The following is a 25,569-nucleotide window of genomic DNA, read 5'->3' as shown; positions in this document are numbered from 1 at the left end:
CCTAGTGTCATTTGTGAGTTTCTAACAAATATGCAAATCATACACAATCAACATTTAGTGTCGGAAGTGCCAACAAACACTGCAGAGATTGGCGAAGCACTGCGCCCCTCGCATCTGCAAGACCCCTGGTCCAGACACACTGCTGATCTAATTCTATAAGACATACACTACTTTATTGATCCTGTGCCTAGAAAGTATGTAGAAATCAGCAATCGAGGGTTGCGGCCTTCCTCCATCCATTTGTGATGAACTGCTCATTTCCATACCCAAGCCTGGTAAAGACATTGTTGAACTGGCACCTATCGTCCATCCGCAATACGTAGTACAAAATGTTCTGGCCAACCAACTACTGTCGCACTCCCCTAGCTGATACACGCCGTCCAAAACTATGTTATACCTGGGAGGAGCACTTGCTTGACTCTGAAGCGCGTATTCAATATCAAGAAAGTGCCCCACCCACTTGTCCTGTGCAGCAGGTATGGTTTTAAACATTGAAAGGGCGTTTGACTCGCTAGATTGGGAGTGCCTTTTTGCAATATTGACGTGGTATGGCTTTCGTAAGTATATGCTTAACCTGATCAAATTACTCTATACAGCCCCAATATCATGCTCTAAAACGGGTAAACTCACTAAGGAGGCCATCTCATTGCACAGAGGTACAAGACAGGGCTGTCAGCTCTCACCTCTTTCATTTGCCCTTGCAATCGAAACTCTTGCGATCTTCCTATGTCGAGATGGAAAAATTGGGGCTTCATGCTGAGATAATGTACCCACTTGGTGTCACTTCAAGCAGACAATATATTGGTTACCTAAGAGATGTAGGTGCAGTACCCGCCAACATTGCTTCTATTATCTGCCACTTTGCATGGTGTCTGGCCTAAGGGGATGTTGGTGGAAATCATACCGGATTCCTTTCCTTCCTCATATACCTGAGGGGCATCTGACTAAAATGGATGAAACTCTGAAGTGGCAAGGAGGCACATTTTGCTACTTAGGCATAAACGTCTATCACCATGAACTAGACCTCTTTGACGGAAACAGCACCAGAGGGATGGCAGCAATCAGAAACCAGATGTCCTTCTGGGCGACACGTCCGCTGTCCATGGTTGGGCATACAGCCCTCTCTAAAATGGCTGTCTTTTCCGAACTGCTGTATTATTTCAGTAACCTCCCATTATTTATACCTGCTAGATTTCTTTGCACAATAAACCCCATCCTGGTCGTACTGATTTGGCACACTGGTCGCAGCAGAGTGGCACTGGCAAAACTAATACTGGAGACCGACCGGGGCAGGTATGGGGGGGGGGGGTCCAAATTTCAAACAGTACTACTTGGTCGCTCAATTGCAGTGGGTGTGCAGGTGGTTATTTGAAAACCAGCTATATGACACAGCAATGCAGACTCCCAAAAATTGCATACCTTCCCCCCCTTAAAGCTGTCTCCTACTAACTCACAGCGTATGTGTACAGCCCATTGTTACTTTAAAAGTCTTTACGTATTACAGCTGAGTCTGCCCCACGCGCCCTTGGTGTTCCGCTATTGTATCTGGCTGACAGCTCACCTCATTGGACACACCCTGATCTCAGACCCTGGGAAGCTGCTGGTTGGCGCTCTATTCTAAGAAGGTCATCTCCTATCACTAGATGACCTAGTGAATCCCTACACCCTACAATTCTTAGCCTATGGAGGCAGCACTAACCAACTTACTTCTTACCCATCGGTCCATACTGTCAATGGAACCTCAATCCCACACAGTCATTGTAATGAGGCGGGGTTAATTTGAGGACAAGAGTGTTACGGTTGACTTTGTTGGTTTAGTGATAGTTTAAGTGATAGAATAATCCCTGTCTATACGGTCCTTCCTTAATTTCTTCTTCTTTTCCTTATAGGTGATATGGAGACCTGGATCACCGGATTGCTAAGCACCCTCGGAAGAAAATTAGAGACCGCAGGTAAGTGGACTGGTTTAGAGATTTTCTCCAAAAGTTTCTCTTCCTAGGATAAGGGTTGCAGGTTAATGACTGAGATTCCCTTACAGCACCATCACCAACACCCAGTGTGAATCTCATGTCAAGGAATACTTAGACCGGATAACAGAATAGGAAAAATACTTCTACATCCCAAATGGGTACTCTATCTTGAAATCATCCGCCTCCTTCCTCACTGGTGTTCGGTAAGAATACTCTCTAATAACCTTCCTTTCATGATGGTATTAAATGGAGGTCGTGAACGGTAGTAAGGGGGAACATTTTCTTTTATTACTCTTCTTGCTTTTATGCAGACATAGGTGTAGGTTAGGATAGCTACTGTGGCCAGATCAACCGGCTATTTTATAACCTCGCGTTTTGGGTACCATCTGCCCACCTCCCGTACTTTCCCAGGAAACGTTCCCGTACTTGGTGAAGCCACGCTCCACCAAAAGTGAGGTGGGACATGGTGTGAGTCTAGTGGCCCTCTGGTTTCGATGCCACTCTTCTACCTCTGCAAGTCTCGTACTCCTCTTGCATCTTCGGGTTACCTCTATCATTTTCCCCCTCAGCTGCTTTGATATAATCTTCTCCCGCTTCCACCTTCTTCACAGTCCCCTTGGCGCCTGACGTCTGCTCCTGAGTCATCTGAGTTTTGAAGAAATCACATCCTCCAACTTCCTCATAGCCTCTTTCCTGTTCCTAAGGGAATTCAATAATGGTGGCGTTTCCGGGTATCTCAACACCAGATACCTGACCTTTCTGTCCGTTCTGTGAAAGAAAGTTAGATGGTTGAAAATTGGTCGCAACTCGTCCTGGAACATGCCACGGGACTTCCACCTTGGAATTCTCTATGGAAGCGTCATTCTCCCTCTCCGCCTGACATCCCCCCAACCCCAGGACTTTCCCGATCGGGGAATAGAGGAAACTTGGACAAGAGGTCCGCAGTACCCTGGTCTTTGTCTTTCCAGTGATGAACCTCAAACCTATAAGGCTGTAACGAGAGAAACCAACGCAACACTTTTGGAGTATTGTTATTATTCCGGCTCATCCAGGTCAGAGATGCATGATCCGTATATATGATGAAAGGCCTCCCCTCCTTATTATTATTATTATTAATGGCAATTTGTATACAAAAGCGCAACTAAACCCATAGGCATCAAGGCGCTGAAGATGGTAACCAGAGAGCTCAGATATCAACCAGGGGGGGAACTTAGAGATAAGCTGCTAGGAATAGCCAAGTCTTAAGTGCCTTGCGGAACTGAAGGTGAGAGGAGATCAACTTGAGATCACTAGGGAGCGTATTCCAAAGTCTAGGCGCAAGGAAGCGAAAAGACCTTCCTCCCCACCGGACCTTGGATATACGAGGAACCACAAGCAGGTTTTTGTTGGAAGAGCGGAGTGCTCTCCCAGGGACATAGTGGGCCACCAGGGCACGAATAGCCTCCGGTCCAGATTCATTAAGGGCACGATGAGTAAGGCATAGAGCCTTAAAGTTGATCCTTGCCTGCATGGGGAGCCAATGCAGGTCTTTTCTGATGGTAGTGCCCGAGGAACGTTTAGGAGCACCTACAACAAACCGGGCAGCCTCATTCTGCACGGTCTGTGGGCGCTGAATGAGACCACTGCTAATGCCAAGGTATAGGGCATTGCAATAGTCCAGTCTGGAGGCAATGACCGCTATTGCTACCTGTTTGCAGTGGCGGTTCCTTTATATGGGCGGAGGGGCTACGCCCTCGTCCTTTTTCTGCCCCCTTTTTGTGCTTTTATTTTATTGCACAAATGTTACTACATTTACGGTTGAAAACAATTTTATGCCAAAGAAAGTGCTAGTAAACTGACTCGGGCTGTCTGAATTCAGGCAGCGTTCGCAAGTCAGGTTTACGGAAGGCACAAATCATGCACTCTGAGCATGCGCCAGGGACACAGATTTGCCGGCTGAGGAGCTCACAGCCCCGAGGGTTGTGACGTCAACAGCTCGGCAAAGCCATTGAAGTCTTTGCTAAACTCCTCCCCCGCCAATAAAGCTAGCCCTGGGCGCTGTCGGCTTCAGCTCCGCAGAACCAGGGCTACCCATCAATCATAACTGAGCAAGCCTCACTGTACTGTTAACCCCACCCTGCCCTGACAGTGACCAATCAAATGACGGTGTCTGTCAGTTCCCTCCTACTGCCTGTGGGAGCGCGGGCCAGGGCTCATTTCAAGTTATTGCTGCTGGCTGTGGACTGTGAAAGTTGTGCTTAGATGGTGCCTGTACCTCAAAGTGGCGCTGTGCAGATTTTGCGTCCGTGGTTCGTTGGTAGAATTACTGTGGCTACTGCCGCTGCTGAGGAGGACAAAAAACGGCGCCAGAGAGAGATCTGCTGTGTCTCTTCTTCCCATGTACTTGTGGGACGGTGAGGGGAAGTATTCCCAAAACTGGAGCCCCTTTCCGGCATTAGATGCAGCGAGAGCTTCTTCGTGGTGAGTGGCTTTTAACCGTTTGCAGTGAAGAGATTGAAGTTAATGAGGGGTGCACTAAAAAAGAATGCAGCAGCCCATGACAGGCTTACTGCCATGGCGCTGGGGGCTTTCAGGCCTGGGAGCAGCACCTCGCTGTTGTGAGTATGGCTTCCATGCTCACAAGACAAACCTCTCCCAGTTTACAAAACTAGCGCACGCAAATAATGAGGGTTGAGAGAATGTTGCTGGTCGAGGGCAGGTTATTATGAGTGAAAAGCAAGACTTTGAAGTAGGTTGGTCATTAGCAGCTTGTACGGCTCAAATCAGCTGCGTGCCTTTGGCATGGAGTAAAACATCAAAGCCTCGTTCCCCACAATTGTTTTTTATTAAGTGCATTTTTATAAAGCATTACATTACCCTAAGGTGTCAGAGCGCTGTACAATAGATTAGAACCAGTTACAATGCCCAGGACGCACGTGATGTCTGGATGCATATTCCTGTCAGAGCTGGGGTTCATGTTCAAAACCTCCATTCAGCTCGGGCATTCCAGCCTCCTCATGCCTTCCTCCGAGCCACAGTCACCCGTTACATTTGGGCTGCAGAAACAATAGGTAGGCAGACTACTGGGGTTAACTTATGCCTGCACAAACCTGCCCTAACTATAAGCATATGTAATTGGGTCCCTCCTCCTACACCTCTCTTGGAACGGGACATCAGCATAAACTTTCTTTTTATACTCTCCTCCTGTGTGCCTCGATGTGTTTCCTGTCAACACACCCTTCTTGCTCTCTTTCACTTACTTCAGGGCCTGCTGCTAATTAACATACCGCATTTCTGAGCCTTGCGATCGAACCACATGCCCCAGGAAGGGTGAGAAGTAGGGCTACTGCATTGCCGCCTGTGGTTTACTAAGCTTCAGTTTTACTGTCTTCAAGCTTCAGTTTTACTGGCAGAAGGCTGCCCTTCACAACAATGCTCAAGGAATCGATTTTTATTAACTCTGGTGTGTGGGATCAGGTTGAGGTTCACACATTGCCAGAGTTGTTGTAGGGTTGGCAAGGGCTCAGGACCTGTTCTAATGGCCCATGCAGGGCCGGTCCTAGCCATGGGCGGTATGGGCAGCTGCCCAGGGCCTCGCGCTCAGGGGGGCCCCCCGCCCCGCAGTTGCGTGAATAAAATAATCATGGGAAAAGCGCTGCGCAGTGCGCACAGCACTCATGTCGCGCTCGCGCAGGGGCCAGGCCGCAGGCAGTAACTAAGGCGGGGAAGGAGCACTAAACATTGTCTGTGCGCACGCACCCCACCACCTAGCTTGGTGGTGCTGCCTTAGTGGTGGTGACGTGACGTGACGCCGGCCTTGCCGATGCGGGTGACAGTGGGTCCCAGGGCCGTCAATCTGGTAGCACGCGAAAGCGCTACCAATGATGGCCCTGGACATGATTTTATTGCCAGCCCCCCTCAGTGTGACGCATACGTGAGCAGTCAGTCAGTCACTCACTACTCGGATCGGGACGCGTGGGCAGGGCAGGGCTACAGGCAGGAGTCGGTCGGGGCCCAGTTGAGTCGTTGTTGAGTTCTGTACCGTACGGTAAGGTAAGAGACCTGCTTCAAATCAATCGTTTGTACTGCTGAGGCTGCAATTTACACAGATGTTTACTGACCAGTTCAAAATTGTGTTTGCAGGGACCGATCTGTGCGAAAGCTGCACCAAGTGAAGTTACATTTTTTGACTCGGTCAGTCCAAACCCTGGGGCAAGATTGCCCGCCACTGGTGCAAAATTGTTCGGTCATGGGGCAATTCTTGCAACCCGGCCCCCAGTCTGGTCTGCTCCTAAAGATGCAACAAGAAAAAAAAGTGCTTAAAGCTTTTGCACATGTCTTGCACCAGTGCAAATTTTCACGGTCTGGCTCAAGACGTCATAATGCAGCTTCAGGAGCAGACTTGCGCACAGGCATGCCCATTAGCTGAGGAAACGTAGCTGTAATGGCACAGAAATAAATGCAAGTAGATAAAGGGGGCAGGGGAGAGGGGTGGACAACAGAAGAACAGACAGGGATGGGACAAGAGAGGCACAGATGGCTGGAGTGAAACAGGTGGAGTAAAAGGGGGAGGAGGGAAACAGATGCAGAAAGACAAAGTGACAGACAGTCTGAGGCGCGAGCATCCAGGTAGGGTTAGTGCTCGAGACGCAGGTCAAGAGATGCCCAGGGAGCTAGTGTCCGTGGTGCAAGAGATGGCATTGTGTGCTGTCAGAACATCACTGATACAGTACACTGCGTCTTACGTGACATCACGCATGTGACGTTATGTTATTACTGTCGTTGGTGGGTTTTACTGTGAGAGTGAGGGGCTGTCTCCTATACAGTAAGACTTCGTTTTGTGGTGGCTGTCAGTTTATTTGTCCATGAGACAGTCTAGTATTAGATTATTGGCGAATGCCTCTGTGCAATGGCTTATAGATACAGGAATGGGCACCAGGGCTGTAAGAGAGTTGTTGTTGACGTTCATTGGGTAGGGGAAGGGGAGGGGGGCTGCGGGGGAGGTGAGCGATGCGTTCTGAGCTGGTTTCAGAAATGTCAATGAAATAGGAAGATACGTACCCTGTCTATGAATGTCATAAATACATTAGTGACATTGTCATAAATACACCTCTTTGCTTGTAGCTTTAGGATGAGTGAGGAAAAAGATGAGTGTGTGCCCTGGGCCCATGCCTGTTTGATTTTCAGAAAGGAGGAGTTTTATCTGCAGGTCATATCTGATTCGGCTTGAACGGGGGTCATTTTCATACATTTGGAGTTGTAATCCCATACAGTAGACCTGCTTTTCACATGTTTATTTTAGGCGCAATATCAAGATCTTGTGAGTCTGGGCACATTACTTAATCTCCCTGTGGCTACAAAAATGAATGTGGTGTTCTGTAATAGCTGGTGTTCATTTAAAGCGACAATACTTTCAGGTTGATATCAGGCCATATAAAACTGCAAAAAAACTAAACAAAAACCTGTAAAGCAACAAGTAATAGTTGCTTGCCTTTACTGGCCAGAGAATCTTTGTGATGTTGTGACATTTTTATTGCATAAGCACACAAAGAACACACAGGGTTATTGGTGGAGACTTAATACGAGCTACAATAGGCCAAAGCCTAAATAATGGGTCTTATGCCTTTTTATCCTCGCATTCCATGTGTACTTGCCCTGTACTGTACACATTTCCAGCCCGGGTTAAAGTCCCCTTTGATCTGTGCAATTTACTGTGGTTTCGCGTTTGTAGGCCCCATAGACGCTGGTTTGCAATGTTGTGCAGCAGCCCTTCGACACAGCTAAACAAAGCACTTTTTTCTTTAGTGTTTCTTAGAAATAGAAAACCAAGAATAAGTCACAGCACATTAAAACACAAGTTCTTTGAGGTAAAGCTCATTGAATCGCATGCATGATTTAAAAAAAAAAAGCATGTTTACTTATTTATTTTTCCAACTCAGTTGTTTGGCAATCATTGTAGTGGTTTTTATATAGCTCCATTGAAACCCATTGCTCAGTGATAGAGTGCTTTACACAGAAAATAGTTACTTTAATAGAAATGAGGCACAGGTGAAGACAAAGCAATCAGATTTTTTAAAGGTACAGTAGGGTTCAGATTTACAACATTCTGCAAACCAATTCTGGGAGTGGTGATGAGGATGGGTGGCTTTCAGCGTTCATCTGTCTAGGATAAATAATATGGTTATTATGCTTTTACTGTTTTCAATATGGGCTGTTCTCTTATTTTAGGTTTTATATGTGTAATGTGTTGGCTTACAGAGCATACAGTGCTCCTACCATCCTTCATTGGGACTCTTCATGTCATTTAAAAAATTGTCTCTTAGAACTTCAGAGATTGCTACTTATTTCAGATGGGTCTATGATGCTTTATCGACTTTTGACAGATGAAAGGCAAAGTTTTCCTCTCAGATAATCCAGATATTGGGCCTGCAGTTTGCAACCAGAGATGTGAAGTTTGACCCTAAGTCTATTTTAAATGCTGAATGTAGTAATGTAGTATTAAAAGAAATAGGGAATATTAGATCTGTAGGTTAAGCAACCACTGCATCACATTGCATTATCTGCTCGACTGAACCCCTATGTTGTTCATTACGTGACCACAACGAGACTCTGAAAGTTTGTTTCCCTGACATGTGGTGTGAAGGTGAATAAAGTAATGACGCATGTTGTTTGCTTCCGGCAGTCACTGCACGTGCTGGCACTGATCTCCTTTGTGTGTGAGATTTCCGTAATCTCACTTTTGTTTTCTTACTGAGACCTAGAAGAGCAAAGACCAGTGATTAATGTGGAACACACATAGGTTTCGGTGCCCAAAATGGTTCTAAGGAGGCCGCCACCCACTTTTAACCCCTGGTTTGGCCCACATTTGAATAGATCAATCAAACGTGACAGCCTCATGAACGCAATAACCTCTTAGACCACAAAGGCATGTGGCCATCCATCAAGACATGAAATAAATCAGAAGAAAACCTGCCACCTGCAAGGCTGTCTCTGCAGAACAAGAATCCAATGCAATATCAAACCATACTTCGAGGTTATGTCAATGAGATTATGAGAAAGATTTCTGATGCTTCTTTTCTGATTGATCCCTTGTTAGGTTATTGCCCATGGAGCTAGGGGGTTTGATGTCAAATGCTGCTGTCTCAGCTGGTGATTTCTGTTTGAACAGCCTGTAATCTGCTTTCTCTGCGAACCGATCCAGGATAAAACTATGAAGGAAAATTGAACATGAATTGTATTAACATGTGTACAATTTCCTTCAACAGTGTGCCTAAGAAAGGACTAGGAGGTAACAATTGAGAACTGCACACAATTAGCAATGTTTTTTTGGGACATAGAGCATGGTATTCCCACCTTAATCGGCTAAATTTAAGGGCCCCGGAATTATGCGACAAGGGAGGGCTAAATAATGCGGCTGGGTTGACTAAACTATATGCCAAGAAAAGGCAAATTATGTGGCTTAATGTGGCACATTGTCTGATAGTATTACTTCATACTGTTGTCTTTTCTTGCACATGTTAATACTGGGCAGAGGTTTGACCACATTAGTACCAGATTGCACACAAGTAGAGCAATAATCAGCTGAGGGGTTACCAGTCAACCTTTGTGAGAATGGCTTTCAAGTTTGATGAGCTGTTTTGCTACATTTTTAGTAGTGTGGAAGCGTTCCAAATAAATACTTTTGTGCACTAAATAATAATATTTTGATGTTACTATTGAGTCTGAGTTTTGCTTTGCATTACCTGAACATGCTGATTTACTAGTGAGTTTTGTTGTACAGTACTCACTATGATTGTGATTCTTATAAAAAAAGAATGGAGCCTGAAACAGTACATCCTGATACTGTGACGAGCTGCTCTCTGGTGGTGTGATGTGTCTTATGATGTTACAAGTTGCCTTGAGTTCTGATGTTGTGATGGGTTGCAGTGAGCTATGATGCGATGCAGCGGTATGCCTTGAGTTGTTATATTGTATTGAGCTGTGATGTGTTCATATGCTTTGCTGGGTGCTATGTTCTGGTTTGTTGTGCTGCATGGTGTCTAGGTTTTATTTTTAATAGATTTGAGAATTGCCAAACATTTCATCTTGCAACTTCGAAATTTCTCGCAGAAAACTATACCTAGTGTGGAGCTTAAGATGCTGTAAAGCTGAGCTTTTGCATGTACATCAGGACTTTGTGACTCTGTTGTCTATAAGTGTATGTCTGATATCTAAACTCACTAATCACATATGTCACTGCCTTATTGATGTCCCTGCATTCGCCACCAGCCAGACACAGGATCCAGTTTAAGACCTGCTGTATCCGCATTAAGGTCCTTAATGGCATGGCTCCTTGCTTTGTGGACAGGAGAGTCGAGAAATATATCCCTAATCTTTTTGGTAAAGACAAGTAAGGGTAGCCAGTAGCTTTTCGGTACAAGTTCCTGTCCTATGGAACTCTCTCCCAGATGACTTGTCCCACGTAGGTAATTTTATTCGGTCTAGGAAACACTTGAAAACAGTGCTCTTAAAACAAGGATTTCCCTGTTTACCATCTTCTGTAGCTTCACGATGCTACATTTGGATCCCTATTTTTTCTGAAATTTGCAGTAAATATGTGGTGTAAAACCCAACATTTAAATCCATTTTTTTCAAAATTTTCTTGCGGGGGGAATTCCCCCCGAACCCTCCTTATGGAGTTCGGGCTCGCTCGCTTCGCTCGCTCGCTTCTTACATTAGGGGACTACATTTCGCCCTACCACTTTTAAAATCCACCAGCCGCCACTGCCTGTTTGCGTGCCTCAGGGGAAAGGTAGTGAGAGATCTTCCTTAAAATCCTCAGGGCATTACAGCAAGTGGACACCGTCCTACTGACCTGTTTATCCAAGGAAAGAGAGGTGTCCAATATGATCCCAAGGTTACGGGCAGAAAATGTGGGCGTAGGACAGGCCCCGAGGACAGACGGCCACCAATCCATAGACCAGATCTCACTTTTGCCTCCGAAAACAAGGACCTCCGTTTTCTCGCCATTTAACTTAAGGAAGTTCTTAAGCATCCATCCGGCGACCGCCTCCATACAGTTTTTTAAATTGTATGCGGTTTGGCTCACAGATTGGGAGATGGAAGCCATAATCTGCGTGTCGTCGACAGTATTTTAGCTTATCAACTGCCCACTTAATGGCTAGACATTGTTTTTCAATTATTGGATATTGCTGTTCCCGAGGTAAAAGTTTCTGACTAATGAATTGGACGGGTGCTTTCTTTACCTCTTTGTTGACCTTGGATAGCTCAACACCTATCTCTATTTCAGAGGCAACTGTTTGTAAAATGAATATGTCATTAAAGTTTGGGGATGCTAAGACTGGACTAGAAGTGATAACTTGGTTAAGCTGTTGGAAGGCCTTTTTAACGCGATCTGTAGGATTTTTCAACTTCTGAGTGAGGGTGTCTTTCTTTAGCAAATCAGTTAATGGGACCGATGTGGTGGAATAGTGGGAAATGAAATGTCGGTAGTAGCCAAGGAGGCCCAGAAAGGCTCGAACTTCCTTCCTTCCTGGTGTGGGAAATCAGGGCTCTTGTAAAGCGCAACTACTCACCCCTCAGGGTCTCAAAGCGCTGAGCGAGGAGGGACTGGATTTTCAATTGAGTCGAAGAGCCAGGTCCTTGCTGAATTGTGGCAGTGATGTTGATTGCCTGAGGTGACAAAGCACGGAGTTCTAGGTCTTTGCAGCGAGGTAGAAGGATCTTCATCCAGCCGTGGTCTTGTGGATATGTGGAATTGTGGCCAGGGCAAGTTGGGCAGAGTGGAACTGTCTGGTGCGAGTGTAGAAGGAGAGGCGGTGGTTGATGTATGCAGGTTCGGTATTGTGGATAGCTTTGCAGGCGTGCATGAGGAGGCTGCACCGTGGGATGTTCAGAAAGAGTCAGCTGAGGCGTTTTGGATCTCTGCAGTGTCTATTGGAGTTTCTGGGTGGTGCCGGCATAGAGTTTGTTGCCATAGTAGAGTCTGCTGCTGACGAGCGCATGGATGACCATTTTCCTGGACTCGGTGGGGATCCACTCGGTGATCTTACGAAGCAGGCGGAGCGCGTGGAAGTAGGAGAATGCTTTGATTTGGCTGTTCATTGAGGGCGTTGAGTCTAGGATGTTGCCGAGATTTTGTGCATAGTCTGTGGGCGCGGGATGGTTCCGAGAGCTGCGGACCACCAGGAGTTTTCCCAGGCGGAGGGGTGAAACCCTAGATGAGGACTCCAGTCTTGTCTGAGTTGTGCTTGAGGCAGCTGTCCTTCATCTTGGTGGTGACTGCCTTCATCCCGTTGTGGAAATTGCTTTTGGCAGCTGTGGGCTTGTCTGTGAGGGAGAGGATCAGCTGAGTGTTGCCGGCGTAGGAGACTATGTTTAGTCTGTGGCTTCTGACAATGGTTGCAAGCGGGGCCATGTAGATATTGAAGAGGGTGGGGCTCAGGGAGGATCCCTGAGGCATTCCGCAGCTGATCACCTTGGATTGTGATTTGAATGGTGGAATTCTGACTCTGTGTTCAGCCGGTAAGGAAGGAGGGATCCATTCTAGGGCTTTGTGGTGGATGCCGGCGTCGTGGAGTCTGACACAGAGGCTATGGGAGGGACTGTGTCGAAGGCAGCTGAGAGGTCCAGGAGGATGAGGGCAGTGGTTTTCCCTTGGTCAACGATGGTGTGGATGTCTTCTGTAGTGGCAAGAATAGCGTTCTTGGTGCTGCCGTTGCTTCTGAAGCTCGATTGGGAGAGGTCCAGGATGTGGTTTGTTTCGATTAACTCTGAGAGCTGGGCATTGATAGCTTTCTCGATGAATTTGGCTGGGAAGGAGAGCACAGAGATGGGTCTGTATGTCTTGAGGTCTGTTGCATCGGCGCGTTTTTTTTTTCAGGAGGGGGTTGATCTCTGCTTCCTTCCAGTCTTCTGGGAACGTGGCTGACTCGATGGAGCAGCTGATGGTGCGGCAGAGTTCGGGTGCTATTGAGGTGCCAGCTTTGTTGAAGATGTGAGGGTCTGGGGTTCTGATGGGGCTCCGAAGTGGATGCTCTTCATGATTTTAAGTGTGTCGTCGGAAGTGAGGGTGGTCTAGTTGAGGAAGGTCTACTGGGGTCTGGAGCCATTGTGTGTGGTGGGTGGGTCTTGGGTTGTGAAACTGTCATAGATCTCCTTGATCTTGTGGTGGAAGGTGGCGAGGTTGTTGATGAGGTCTTGAGAGAGGGGAATGTCTGCTGTCTCTGTGCTGGGTTTGGCAAATTCTTTGACCATGGCAAAGAGTTCATTGCTGTTGTGCACTTTGGTGTTGATGCATTCCTGGGTGTCTGCTTTTATTCTTGTTCTGATGAGGTAGTGGTGTGCGGTGACAGCAGTTTTGAAGGCTATGTGGTATGACATGATCTTGCTGCTCCTCCATCTTTTCTCGATCCGTCGGCAGGTGCGCATGGACTCTTAGAGGGCAGGGGAGATCCAGCTGTCTTTCTTAGAGGCTGCTTTCCTGAAGGTTCCCTGAGGGGAGCCAGTGTGGTGGCGCTGATGGAGCTCCAGCAGTGGAGGTTGCGTGCTGAGTTGTTGTTGTCCTCCGTGGGTGTTGGTGTTTTGCTGAGGGCAGTGGTGAGCTGGTCTTCGGTGACCCTGTTCCAGCTTCTGCAAGGATCGCAGTGGGCGTGGTGGCGTACAGTGGGTTTGATGAAGGATAAGAGGACGCAGTGGTGGTCAGTCCAGTGTGGCTCGGAGGTGTGGCTGACGGAGATGTTGGGTCTTGTGTGGAAGATGGGGTCTAGCATGTGTCCTGCTGAGTGGGTTGGCGTTGTGACCAGTTGTTTGAGTCTGATGGTGGCGAGGTTCTCCAGTAGGGTTGTGGTGGTGCAGTCGTCAAGGTGGTCCAGGTGGAAATTGAGGTAGCCGTGGAGGATGTAGTCCATTGAGACGAGAGCGTGGTGAGCACTGAAGTCGGCTATGGCTTTGCTGAAGGGATGGTGAGGTCCGGGAGGTCTGTAGAGAAGGGTGTCATGGGAGGGTGGTCTTTTGGTTGGTCTGAAAGTGGAGGTGCTCCATGTCGGGTGAGTGGTCGTCTGAGCAGGTTGGAAGGCGAGGGTGTCTTTGTGTACAATTGCCATGCCTTCTCCAGATTGGTTGACGCAGTCCTTGTGGATGTTTTTGTAGCAATCTGGGATGTCAGTTGCGATGTCCAGGGCTGAGGTGGGGTTCTTCCAAGTTTCCGTGAAGAATGCGACGTCTGGGAGAAAATGGTGTATAGCAGGTGCAGGCACCAGATCTCCGCGGTGTGCGTTTTTGATGGCACGTTCTTTTTCCTCCTGAGGTTCTATGAAGCCGTTTTCTAATATGTTTCCAGGTATTTGATGCATGAATATTCTTCTTGGTATTTTTTTACATTAATGTGTAAGTCAGCCTCATTTAGTTCTTGCAATATATTTTTGCAATGAACTAGATGTTGTTCCCAAGAATTTCCATAGATGAATATGTCTATATAGTCTGAAGAGTAAGTCTGGTGGTTATAGAGGACCTTATTCATAAGTCTTTGAAAAGTTGCTGGGGCTCTATTGAGCCCAAAGGACAAACGGGTAAAATGAAATAACCCTTCTGGAGTGGCAGAGTCAGATTTTTTAATAGCCACCTGCCAATAACCCTTATTGAGGTCCAGCTTTGTAATAAATTTGGCCTCACTTAACTGTTCTATGAATTCATCCACCCCGAGAAAGAGGGTAAACATTGAATTTGGATAACTGTTAACGGCTCTGAAGTCAATGCAAAACTAAATTGTCTCATCAGGTTTGGGTTCAATCACAATGGGGAGGACCACTTACTCTGAGAGGGAACTGTGACTCCCAGTTGCAGCATCAATTGGACTTCCCAACGAATAGCTTCTCTACGGGCAGCCGGCATCCAATAGGGTTTTTGTCTTACTATTGCCTCGGGTTGGGTTAGAATAGCATGTTTAGCTAAATGGGTTCTTCCCAGGGTATCTGAAAAGAAGGGTGAAAAGGGCTGAAGGACTGACATAAGTTCCACCCTTTGAGTTTCGGTGAGTTCTTTATTATTAGGAAGACAGTCAAGGGTACTCTGATCTGGGGTTACTTCATGAATCATATTTATTCTTTTTGGGATAGGACCTTTCCATTTTTTAAGCAAGTTTATGTGTAAGTTTTGTTGTTTCCAAGGGGTGATTTGTAAATGGTAATTGACCGTGCCTATTTTAGCGGTGATTTCATAGGGTCTTGTCCACAATGATTTAATCTTGTTCGTGGATAGGGGAAGCAGTACTACTACTAAGTCATCTACCTTGTAACTACACCGCTTTTTCCCTCTGTCATACACTGCTTTTTGTTCAAACTGACTCTTTTCTACATGAACCAGCTCTCTGCGTTTTCTTATTCTTGTTTTAACTGGTCAGCGTATTACAGTAGCCATTCCGCCACTTCTCCTGTATTCTTTTCCCATACCTCTAGTCATTTCTAGTAGACTTTAGGATTGTTTCCCCTACAGTAGCTCAAAGGAAGTGCCGCCTAAACTACTTTGGGATTTTCCTCTGATTACAAAGAGAGCCAATGGAAGAAGTTGGTCCCAATTGTTTGCTTCCCTGGTTAAAATTTTCTTTAATGTTAATTTTAAAGACCCAGTATATCTTTCAACCAGTCTGTTGGTCTGTGGATGATCGACAGAAGTTTTGAGGTGTGTAAGGTTCAATATTTGGCAAACTTGTTTCATTAATTGGGAAACGAAAGGGTTCACTTATTCTGTGAGGATAATTCTATTAAATGTTGTGCAATCACTTTGGCTTTGGTGGACCATAGCGGAATGGCTTCTGGGTATCTGGTGGAATAATCCATATTTTCCAATGCATACTGATTTCCTTTTGCAGATTTTGGAAGGGGTCCTAGTAAATCCATACCCATTCTTTCGAACGGAGCCCCAATGATGGGGAGAGTCTGTAGAGGTAATGGGGGAGGTCTATAAGGATTCTTTTTTTGGCACACTTCACATTCCTGACAATATTTGTAATGGTTACATAAATTCCCCGCCAGTAGAAATGGCGTATAGTGGCCTGAGTAGTTTTTAGTTCCGGTGTGACCTGCTGACAGATGAGAATGCCCAAAGAGCATAATTTTTTCATTGAATTCTTTAAGGACTAATAATTGTGGGCGATCTGTGGTCTTGCCTATTCTATACAATAAGCCCTTTTTTATGACAAACTGGGGAACAGTAGGTGAGGGATTGTATGCGTTGCGCCTTGACTCCTGCCATGCATATTGTAGGGTAGAATCATTACTTTAAGAGAATCGGAAATTTCCATCTGTTTCCCAAGGTTCTGGTGTAAGGATTGTGTTCTTAGGAGAAGGTTCGCTAGGGTTAATTTTGTTGGGAGAGCTAAATTGTCAAGAAACATCTCAAGGAATTCAGGGTTATCAGAACCCAATATGAGATCCTGCAGGAGAGTTCGTAAAACCCAAATCTCGATCTCCCATCTTTTGATCTTTCAGGGTTTTGACAGTAAGGTTGGCAACTAGTTAGGTTTTTATGTCACCATGGACGCACTTAATGCTTACAGCTCTCCCAGGAAGTATTTGTGATGAATGGACCAAATCCTCCTTGACCACCGACTGCTTACAACCTGGATCTAATAGGGCTAAAACCCACTCGTCATTGATCTGAAGACTTACATAAAAGTAGGGTCCCAATTCCTGGGTATATAAAATAGACAGGGGGCATGGCGACCATCCATTCGTTCACCTTCTTGTTTTTTTTGAACAACTCAATATGCTGTGGGGCCCCAGTCACCGCATTCATAGCATTGAGGCACTTTTTGTAAGGGGACTTCAGGTCTCGTAGCCTTTTCTGTCTTCCCTCCCCTTCTTGTTGAATTATTTCAATGTGGTTTGTCAGTTTCCCAAGTATATACACATAGTTTGGCTCGGGAGAAGGTGGTGGCCATTTCTACGGCTTTTTGTGCTGTAAGGCGAGGATGTTGCCTTAGCCATCTTTGAGTGGCCATTGGAAGGACTCTACATATTGTTCTAAATATATTAACTCCATTATTTCTTCCTTACTATTCTCCTTTGGTTTCAGCCATTTCTCAGCAGCCATTTTGAGTTTGAAATATGATGTCTTTGGTGTATCATTGGGGGTTCCCCTCTCTCTTCTATATTTTACCCTGTATGACTCACCGTCCATTCTCAAGTGGTCTAGTATAATTTGTTTAATTTCTTCATACGGGGTGGTTCCATGGGCGTTGGATATTTGATAGGCCATCTGGGCATCCCCTGTGATAAGGGGAGCTGGGAAGAAAGGCCACTTGTTCTTGGGCCATCCACAAGCATGGGCGGCTCTCTCAAAGTTGGTGAGAAAAGCGTCAGGATCCTCTCCTATAACATATTTTTGTAATGCTATATTCTCTCCCATAGATGAGGGGCTACTAGTCCATACCATGCTAGAGGTTAATTTAAATTTATCCGCTGATACTTAGTGTAATTTTTCAGCATGAGTTTTGAGGGTTTCACAAAAGAGTTCCCGATCTGCATTGGCCACCGATAATTGCTCTTCTAGGGCCCATTCTAAGTTCTTTTGGCCCTGTGCCAATTGTTGAATCAGGCTTTTCATTTGATATCATATGGCCTCTACCCGCATTCTCCACCACATGTAATGAGGTAGGGGTTAATCAATTCTCGGATGAGTGTGTTAAGGTTGACTTTGTTGGTTTATTGTAAGTTTAAGTGTTAATATAAACCCAGTCTATTCTGTTCTTCCTTAATTTCTTTTTTCTTCTTCCTTTCCTCATAGTTTTTTTCTTTTTTTTATTGAGAGAATTCATCCATTACAAAGTCCATAAATCCATAAAAACAAAAAGCTATTGATAAAGTAATTACATCATTATAATCCTTTTTAACATTTGAGAATGAGTTCAAAAAATGAATTTGGTAGATTTGATAAATAGATAAATTAATACAATAATATAAAAAGTAATTTGTTTGACTTTTTTCTTTTTTTTTGTACACTTCACATGTATCTATAGAACTCCTAGCTGAATAATTCGCATAGTTTTAAGAATTTCCTGTATGAACTAGATCTTAATGCATTCCTCTTTTCGGACTCCTTGATTCTTCATAATTTTGGAATTTCCTCTGATCTCTTCTTTTGAAGAATTAAGGAATTAAGGATCTGGCTATTAAAGCAATAAAGTACAATTCCTTTTTTTTAAATGCCAACATTTAGGTCAGATGAGTACCCTAAAATTACTGTCTGAGTGTCTAATGGATGCTTCAATTGTAGTGTATAAGTACAGAACTGATTAATCTCATCCCAAAACTTTCGGAACCATGGGCAGGCCCATATAATATGGGTCCAATTTTCCCCTACCTCCACAGCACAACTAAGACAATTTGCGGAAATCAGCTGGTTAATTTTATGGTGGAAAGTCGGAGTTCTGTACAGAAGCCACTTGGTAAAAAATTGCATTTGGCGCAGATTAGCCCCTTTTAGCAGGGTAAAATTACATTTGTTAATCCTATCCCAAGTTGTAGTGGATATCTGGAGATTTTCTTTGGATTGCCATTTTTCACACACCTTCTCACAGAGCATGGTTGTGTAGTGAGGAAACCCAGCAACTAATCGATTTACATGTCTTGGATTCTATCAGATCCTCAACGTGTTCTATAGTTGCTATTCTATCTCTGGGGTTTATGTCCCGTGGAAAATGCCTAATCCTAATAAAAGACCATTGCATTGCTTCTTTAAAATACTTAATACTAGGCTCTACTTCACTCCAACTTTTACAATTTCCATCCAGAAAATCCCATATTTTACATATTGTTAAATCAGGGTTTCCATTTTATATCAAATGGCTTCTACCCGCCTTCTCCACCACATGTAATGAGGCGGGGTAATTAATTCACAGACGAACGTGTTAAGGTTGACTTTGTTGGTTTATTGATAGTTTAAGTCATATAATAATCCCAGACTATACGGTTCTTCCTTAATTTCTTCTCCTTTTTCTTTTCCTTATAGGTGATATGGAGATCTGGATCAACAGCTCGAAATGCGCTCTTGGAAGAAAAATAGAGACCACTGGTAAGTGGACTGGTTTAAGGATTTTCTCCAGAGTTGTCTCTTCTTAGTACAAGGAGTGAAGTTTAATTACTGGGATTTTCTTACAGCGCCATCTCCAACACCCAGTGTGAATCTCATGCTATTCTGCCTTACCAGACCAACCGGCTATTTAATACCCTTCTCGAGTTCTCGATACCCTCCATCCGCCTCCTGTATTTTCCCAGGAAACGTTTCCGTACCTGGTGAAGCCATGCTCCTCCAGAAGCGTGGCAGGCGTCATGCAAGTCCTGTGGCCCTCTGGTTCCATTGCCACTCCTCTCCCTCATGAATCTCGTATTCCTCTTGCGTTTTCAAGTATCTTCTTCACTCTCAGTCACTTTGCTGTCATCTTCTCCCGCTTCCGCCTACTTCACAGTCCCTTTGTCGTCTGACGTCAGCTCCTGAGTCATCTGGGATTTAAAGGATTCACATCCTCCAACTTCCTCCATGTCTCTTTCCCGTTCTCAAGAGAATTCCATAATGGTGGCGTGTCTGGGTGTCTCAACACCAGATGCCTGACCTGCCTGGTCTGTGAAAGAAAGGTAGATGGTTGAAAATTGGTCTTTGCTTGTCTCGGAACATGCCATCGGGCTTCCTCCTTGGATTTCACTATGGAAGTGTTGGTCTCCCTCTCCTCCTGACAGTCATACAATACATGCATATCATGGGATGTGGACCCCGTGATGGATTAATCAGTAGCATGACTAAGGTACACCGCTGACTGCATTGAGAGACCAGTGGGAGATGGAGATTGGTAGAGCGTTTAATGACAAGTGGTGGAAGAGGGTGCTGCTGCTCATGTTTTTAACACTTAAAACAAAGCATGATGCTTCTCTTGGCCAGAGACTGGTGCCCCCCCCCATAGATCACTTAAAGCCCCGTAGTTTGAAGACCTTTGCCCTAGACCAGAGTTCTTCAATCTGTGGGGCGCCCCCCCAGTGGGGCACAACACCACCTCAGGGGTGGCACGCACTCCACACTAAGATCTTCCTTTTGTTGGTCTTTTACTGTCCAGCGTCGCAAGTTTTCACCCATTTCAAATGGGAATTCTTTTGTTGTAGAGCTCCTATAATAGAGGGTTGGAGGGGGGAGGGAGGGGAAATAAATAAGGCACGACGTGCCCGTGCTTTTGTCATGTAAAGAGCTGAGGGAGGGGGTTAGTTCTTAGAGCTAAAATGCTTCAGCTGCAGTGGGAGGCAGGGAGTCTCCTGCTAAAAACGAAAGCAAACTAACAGACCGTCCTGTTCCTTTGCGTTCAATTTCATAGCAGAGGAGACTCCTTAACTCCCACTGCAGCTGAAATGACTGTATGTTCCTTGCTTTCAGTTTAGCAGAGGAGACATCCTGCCTCCCACTGCAGCTAAAGCATTTCAATTCTACAAGTTTAACCCAGTCCTGGGAGGGTTTGATCTTAGCAAAAGGAGACAAAGTTTCTTTTAAATTTACACAGGCAGGCGCACAACGCCCACAGGGCTAAAACTTGCCAAAAGAAAAATGCCAGCCATTTGTTGTTTAAACAGCCTGCAAATTGATTGTCTTGACATTAAATATGCTTATAAAGAAGTATGTATAAATTTGTTATGTGACTTTTTTGTCTTTGTTCCATTTTATTTTCAGTCATGGATCATTCAGACAGCCCTAGAACACAATTAAAAGTGCTTCTATTTATATTTGCTGTTCAAGGTATGCACACACAGGTGCTGACAATACAGCTTTAGGTTTATTTTTTATTTTTGTACTGCCTGGGACATCACAATATTGAGCTTGCAACTCTAATCATAAAACTGGAAGTTTGTTGTAAGATCAGCACATTTATTTCCTCCACCCTGATCCCTGGTTAATGCCATAATAGCAATAGTTTAACATATCTGAAACCCTACGCTGCCGTCAATAACCTGCTGAGTTACTTCAAGTGTCTGGGAATGCATCTTGCATTCAGACAACTTGTTCCTAATTCTCGCCCTTCACTTTCACGCTCACCCTGCATTCACAGCGATCAGAATGCCGTCACACTGATTCTGATGCACTCACACCATTTACCCGCTTACCCTGTACTCACAGTGATCACTCTGCACTCACAATGCACTTGCTCTGTTCACTCTGTACCTCAAAGAAAAACCAAAGGAAATAAAGGACGGAGCGTTGACAATACAAGCACTCACCCCCAGTCAACTGATCTGGGTTTAATCCATCACCGTTCTTTAGCCCACTCTGCCACCCCAGTTCAGACATGGCCATATGCAAATCAGTCTGACCCTGTGCCTCATGGGAACAGTCCAGCCCGAACTGCCAAGCCATGCCTTCCCTGGACCGGAAACAAGCTACCGAGGACCGGTTTCTGGCATTTCAGCCTTCTTCAGCCCGGCTTGCTTGAACCCAGTGGCAAAGTGAGCAAGGGACTTACGGCTGAGCACACCCTGCCAACTTATGGCGAACAAAGAAAAACCAAAGGAAATGATGGACGGAGCGTTGACAATACAAGCATTCACTCCCAGTCAACTGATCTGGGTTTTATCCATCACCATTCTTTAGCCCACTCTGCCACCCCAGTTCAGACATGGCCATATGCAAATAATCAGTCTGACCCTGTGCCTCATGGGAACAGTGCAGCCCGAACTGCCAAGCCATGCCTTCCCTGGACCGGAAACAAGCTACCGAGGACCGGTTTCTGCCATTTCAGCCTTCAGCCCGGCTTGCTTGAATCCAGTGGCAAAGTGAGCAAGGGACTCACGTCTGAGCATACCCTGCCAATTTATGGCGAACAAAGAAAACCCAAAGGAAATGATGGACGGAGCATTGACAATACAAGCACTCACCTCCAGTCAACTGATCTGGGTTTAATCCATCAAGGTTCTTTAGCCCACTCTGCCACCCCAGTTCAGATATGGCCATATGCAAATCAGTCTGACCCTGTGCCGCATGGGAACAGTCCAGCCCGAACTGCTAAGCCATCCCTTCCCTGGACCGGAAACAAGCATCCTGGGACCGGTTTCGGATTCATAATCCTCATCAGCCAGGCAATCTTGAATCCAGTGGCCAAGTGAGCAAGGGACTCACGTCTGAGCATACCCTGCCATATGGCCATGTCTGAACTGGGGTGGCTGAGTGGGCTAAAGAACGGTGATGGATTAAACCCAGATCAGTTGACTGGGGGTGAGTGCTTGATTTGCTCAAACGCTCCGTCCATCATCCCCTTTTGTTTCGCTTTGTTCGCCCTACGTTGGCAGGGTATGCTCAGACGTGAGTCCCTTGCTCACTTGGCCACTGGATTAAAGATAGGCTGGCTGATGAGGATTATGAATCTGAAACCAGTCCCAGGATGCTTGTTTCCGGTCCAGGGTGAGTGAGCTAAAGAATGGTGATGGATTAAATCCAGATCAGTTGACTGGGGGTGAGTGTTTGATTTGCTCAAACGCTCCGTCAATCATCCCCTTTTGTTTCACTCTGTACCTCACCCTGCAGTCACACAAGCACACTACTCTGCCTGCACTCATGTGACACTTCACTCACCTGTCCCCCTTACTGCTCAATCTGCAATCTCACTCAAATAAGACCATCACTAACCATACATTCATGCGTCCCAGTCTGCACTTACATCCACACCCAAATTCATGTGGTCACCTCACTCACTCTGCAGTCACTCCTCTTACCCTACTCTCACACTGTCGCGTGGCTCGCCCTGCACTCACATGGGTACTCCTGCCATCCACACAGCGCAGGGGTTTAATGTGCCTGCTGCAAAGAACTTGTACCATGCAGATCAAAGAACTGAGTGTGAGTAAACAGTGAGTAGTGCTATAAAAAATTAAATGTTTGCCAGAAAGGTGCTATAGAGAGATGAGGTGCATTGTTGGTGAGTGTTAGTGAGGACATTCATGGAGGAGGAGGAAATGGGGGAGGGGGCGCCAAAACGGACCGTTCCAGTCAATCAACACCGGACCCAAATACCTCAACAAGAGAGTTTCCTTCCACGTACCCAAGCCTCCGCTCCGCCGGCCTCGCCCTGGCAGAGGTACCTCGCATCCACAGAAACAGAGCTGGTGGTAGAGCCTTCTCCTACATCGCAGCCAAGACCTGAATCGAAAACCCTGTGAACATCAGATGCTCCCAGACCCTGCACTCGTTCAGGAAGGACCTCAAGACCTGGCTCTTTGACTGATCCGGAGCACATTTTATCTTGGAAAATTGTGTTTTGAGCTGTGTAATAAGCCTCTGTCATTTCACCACACCCACTCACAAACCTGCAGTTTACTAAACACTCTTATTTTGTTGAACATTATTTGCCGGATATGGCCCATGATATGCGCGTGGCAGTTGAATATGTAGTGTACCATATTCCAGAAATTTCTGTCAGGTGGTGGGGGGACCCAACATCTAAAAAAATTTAGCTGGGGGGCTCAACCTACAACAGTTTGAAGAGTGGTGACTGCACAGTCCTCACATATTCGATATGTGGCCCAGTGTTCACCTGGTGGCCTATTGTTGAGTTACGCATATCCTCTACCCTTAATATGTAAACCACCTCAGACAAACCTTTTTCTTGCAAGTTCTGGTTGTAGCATGCTTAACCGTATTCAGTATGCCTATTTTTACTACCAATTATGTAGAGTAAAATATATTGCAGATGTCAATAACCCTGAATACATACCTGCCGTTTGTTCACCTCAAAGCTGCCAAATGTATTTAATCTTTTTACTAAATGTTAATATTATGATACAGTTATTGTCTCGCCAAATAACGTCATGTTAAGAATATGTTGTGCATGTGACACTCTGCATACTGACAAAGTGTACAATATGTTAGCATTTGTAATGTTATAATGACCAACACAAAAAATGCTGCATCAATATATCACTTGCAAACTGTTGTGGCATGCCTCATGTATTGCACGCCAAAGGAGATGAGTTAATTGTGTGCAAAAACATCACTAAACAAATTAGAATAAAAGTTAGCATCAAGGACTTTGAGAGGTCCGAACTTCAGTGACTTCATAAATGAGAACAAGGTCCTACCAGTTGAACAGGCTTGAGTATACTTTCCACCTGAAGTACATAACTGGTGCAAGAAATAATACAGGAACAGGTTATCGAGGTTGGTCACTGCTGAGATGGAGGGTGAAGAGGAAAAAGAGGATGGTTGGTTGCAAGAGATTGTACGTGTAACTACTGGCGAAAATATTTTGGAAAGGAATTTGAAAGAAGGGACAAATAAAAGCAAACTATTAAGAGAACTATCTACATATTTGAGATGTGAATGGCCCAGTACAGTCAAAATTGTGCTGGAGATTAAACCATATTAGATGGTAAGAGATGAGTTGGCAGAAGAGGATGAGGTAAGAGATGAGTTGGCAGAAGAGGATGATTTATTGTTCAGGGGGACGAAGTTGACTTCAACATTTTCTTTTCTTTTTTTCCCACTATTTTTATTGAGGTTTTATGCTTTGCATCCCTTGTGGGTACAAAGTTATAGAAAGAGAAGCGAACATCGATCAACAGTCTTACTGTAGCTGGTTTTCTCACATTAGTGAATCATTAAGGAGCAGTCACAGACTGGAGAACATAATAAAAAATACAGTATTCATTCATAAATGGAAGTCACTTTGGCTTAATTTGTGTTGCATTAGAGTGACCGTGCATTCTGAACCAATGTCCAAATTGAGTGCGATGAGGTTGAAGGTCCTGCTAAGGCAGAATAAATCTATGAGAAGGGGATGGAGAGGGTCTCCTGTTTTTTGTAGGGAAGAACAAAAAACTGGGGAAAGCTTTGGGGTAGGTGAATAACGGGGGAGGGGTAAGTAGCATGGGCAGGAGCATCGGGTTCATTTTCAGATAATGGGCCTGTGATGAGGGCAGGAGTATGTGAGGGAGTCAGGTGGCGGGGTGGTCATTGGTGCACTTCATCTTCCGTGTAGCCGCCTGAGAAGTGGGGAGAAAGATGGGGGTTCGTGGGAAAGTGTTCCATAAAAGCGGTGGTAGACCCGAGGGGTGCCGTTGGATCTATGTCAGGGGCCCCCTAATGTCCATTGTGTCTCCAGAAGATTAACAGCATGGAGGCTATGTGTTCTGGGCAAGAGAAGGGGGGTCCTTGGCAGTTAGGTCCCTGAACTGTGTGAGCATGGTGTCCTAGGAGGCTGCGATGGGGCGCCTGCAAATTCACTGGGCCTTTTCCCAATATGATGCCGAGCTTTTCGCTTCTCCCCAACGGAGCATTGTTCTGAGCCACTGGGGCAGGGTTGGGGTCCACCGTTTTCTGTTAGATGATTAATTGACCTAGCCCATGAGTGACTTTTATGAGTAGGAAAGACTAAAGAGAGAGTCAAGATGGTTGCCTGATTGCCAGTCTTACTGCTAGAATTGGAGAAAACAATACGAGAATGTTAGGAATTTGCACAAGTGATAAAGTTCTCAAGATGTACTCTTCGCCAATGCAGCGAAAAGACTTACCAATAAACCCATGGGAGGAGGTAGCATTGGACATGACGGGTTTGTAAAAAGGGGAACAGATTGCAGCTTAAATGTTTGTGCTGCTGTAT

The 25,569-nt window shown here is 45.5% G+C and overlaps 1 long non-coding RNA gene across 1 annotated transcript in view; it reads left to right on the top strand.

Moving 5' to 3' along the window:
- The window catches only part of LOC147748106 (uncharacterized), a 261,843-nt gene that overhangs the window by 96,840 nt on the left and 139,434 nt on the right, over positions 1–25,569 (top strand). Inside the window, exons 2-3 of the long non-coding RNA XR_015308646.1 lie at positions 1,890–1,952; positions 18,957–19,019. This is a non-coding gene — a long non-coding RNA (uncharacterized LOC147748106). The remainder of the gene's footprint in view (positions 1–1,889; positions 1,953–18,956; positions 19,020–25,569) is intronic.

The sequence above is a fragment of the Lissotriton vulgaris genome, chromosome 1_1 (assembly GCF_964263255.1).
Source record: "Lissotriton vulgaris chromosome 1_1, aLisVul1.2, whole genome shotgun sequence".
NCBI lineage: Eukaryota > Metazoa > Chordata > Amphibia > Caudata > Salamandridae > Lissotriton > Lissotriton vulgaris.
Note: the sequence above shows the minus strand (reverse complement) of the source record. Positions and strands in the feature narration are given on the sequence as shown.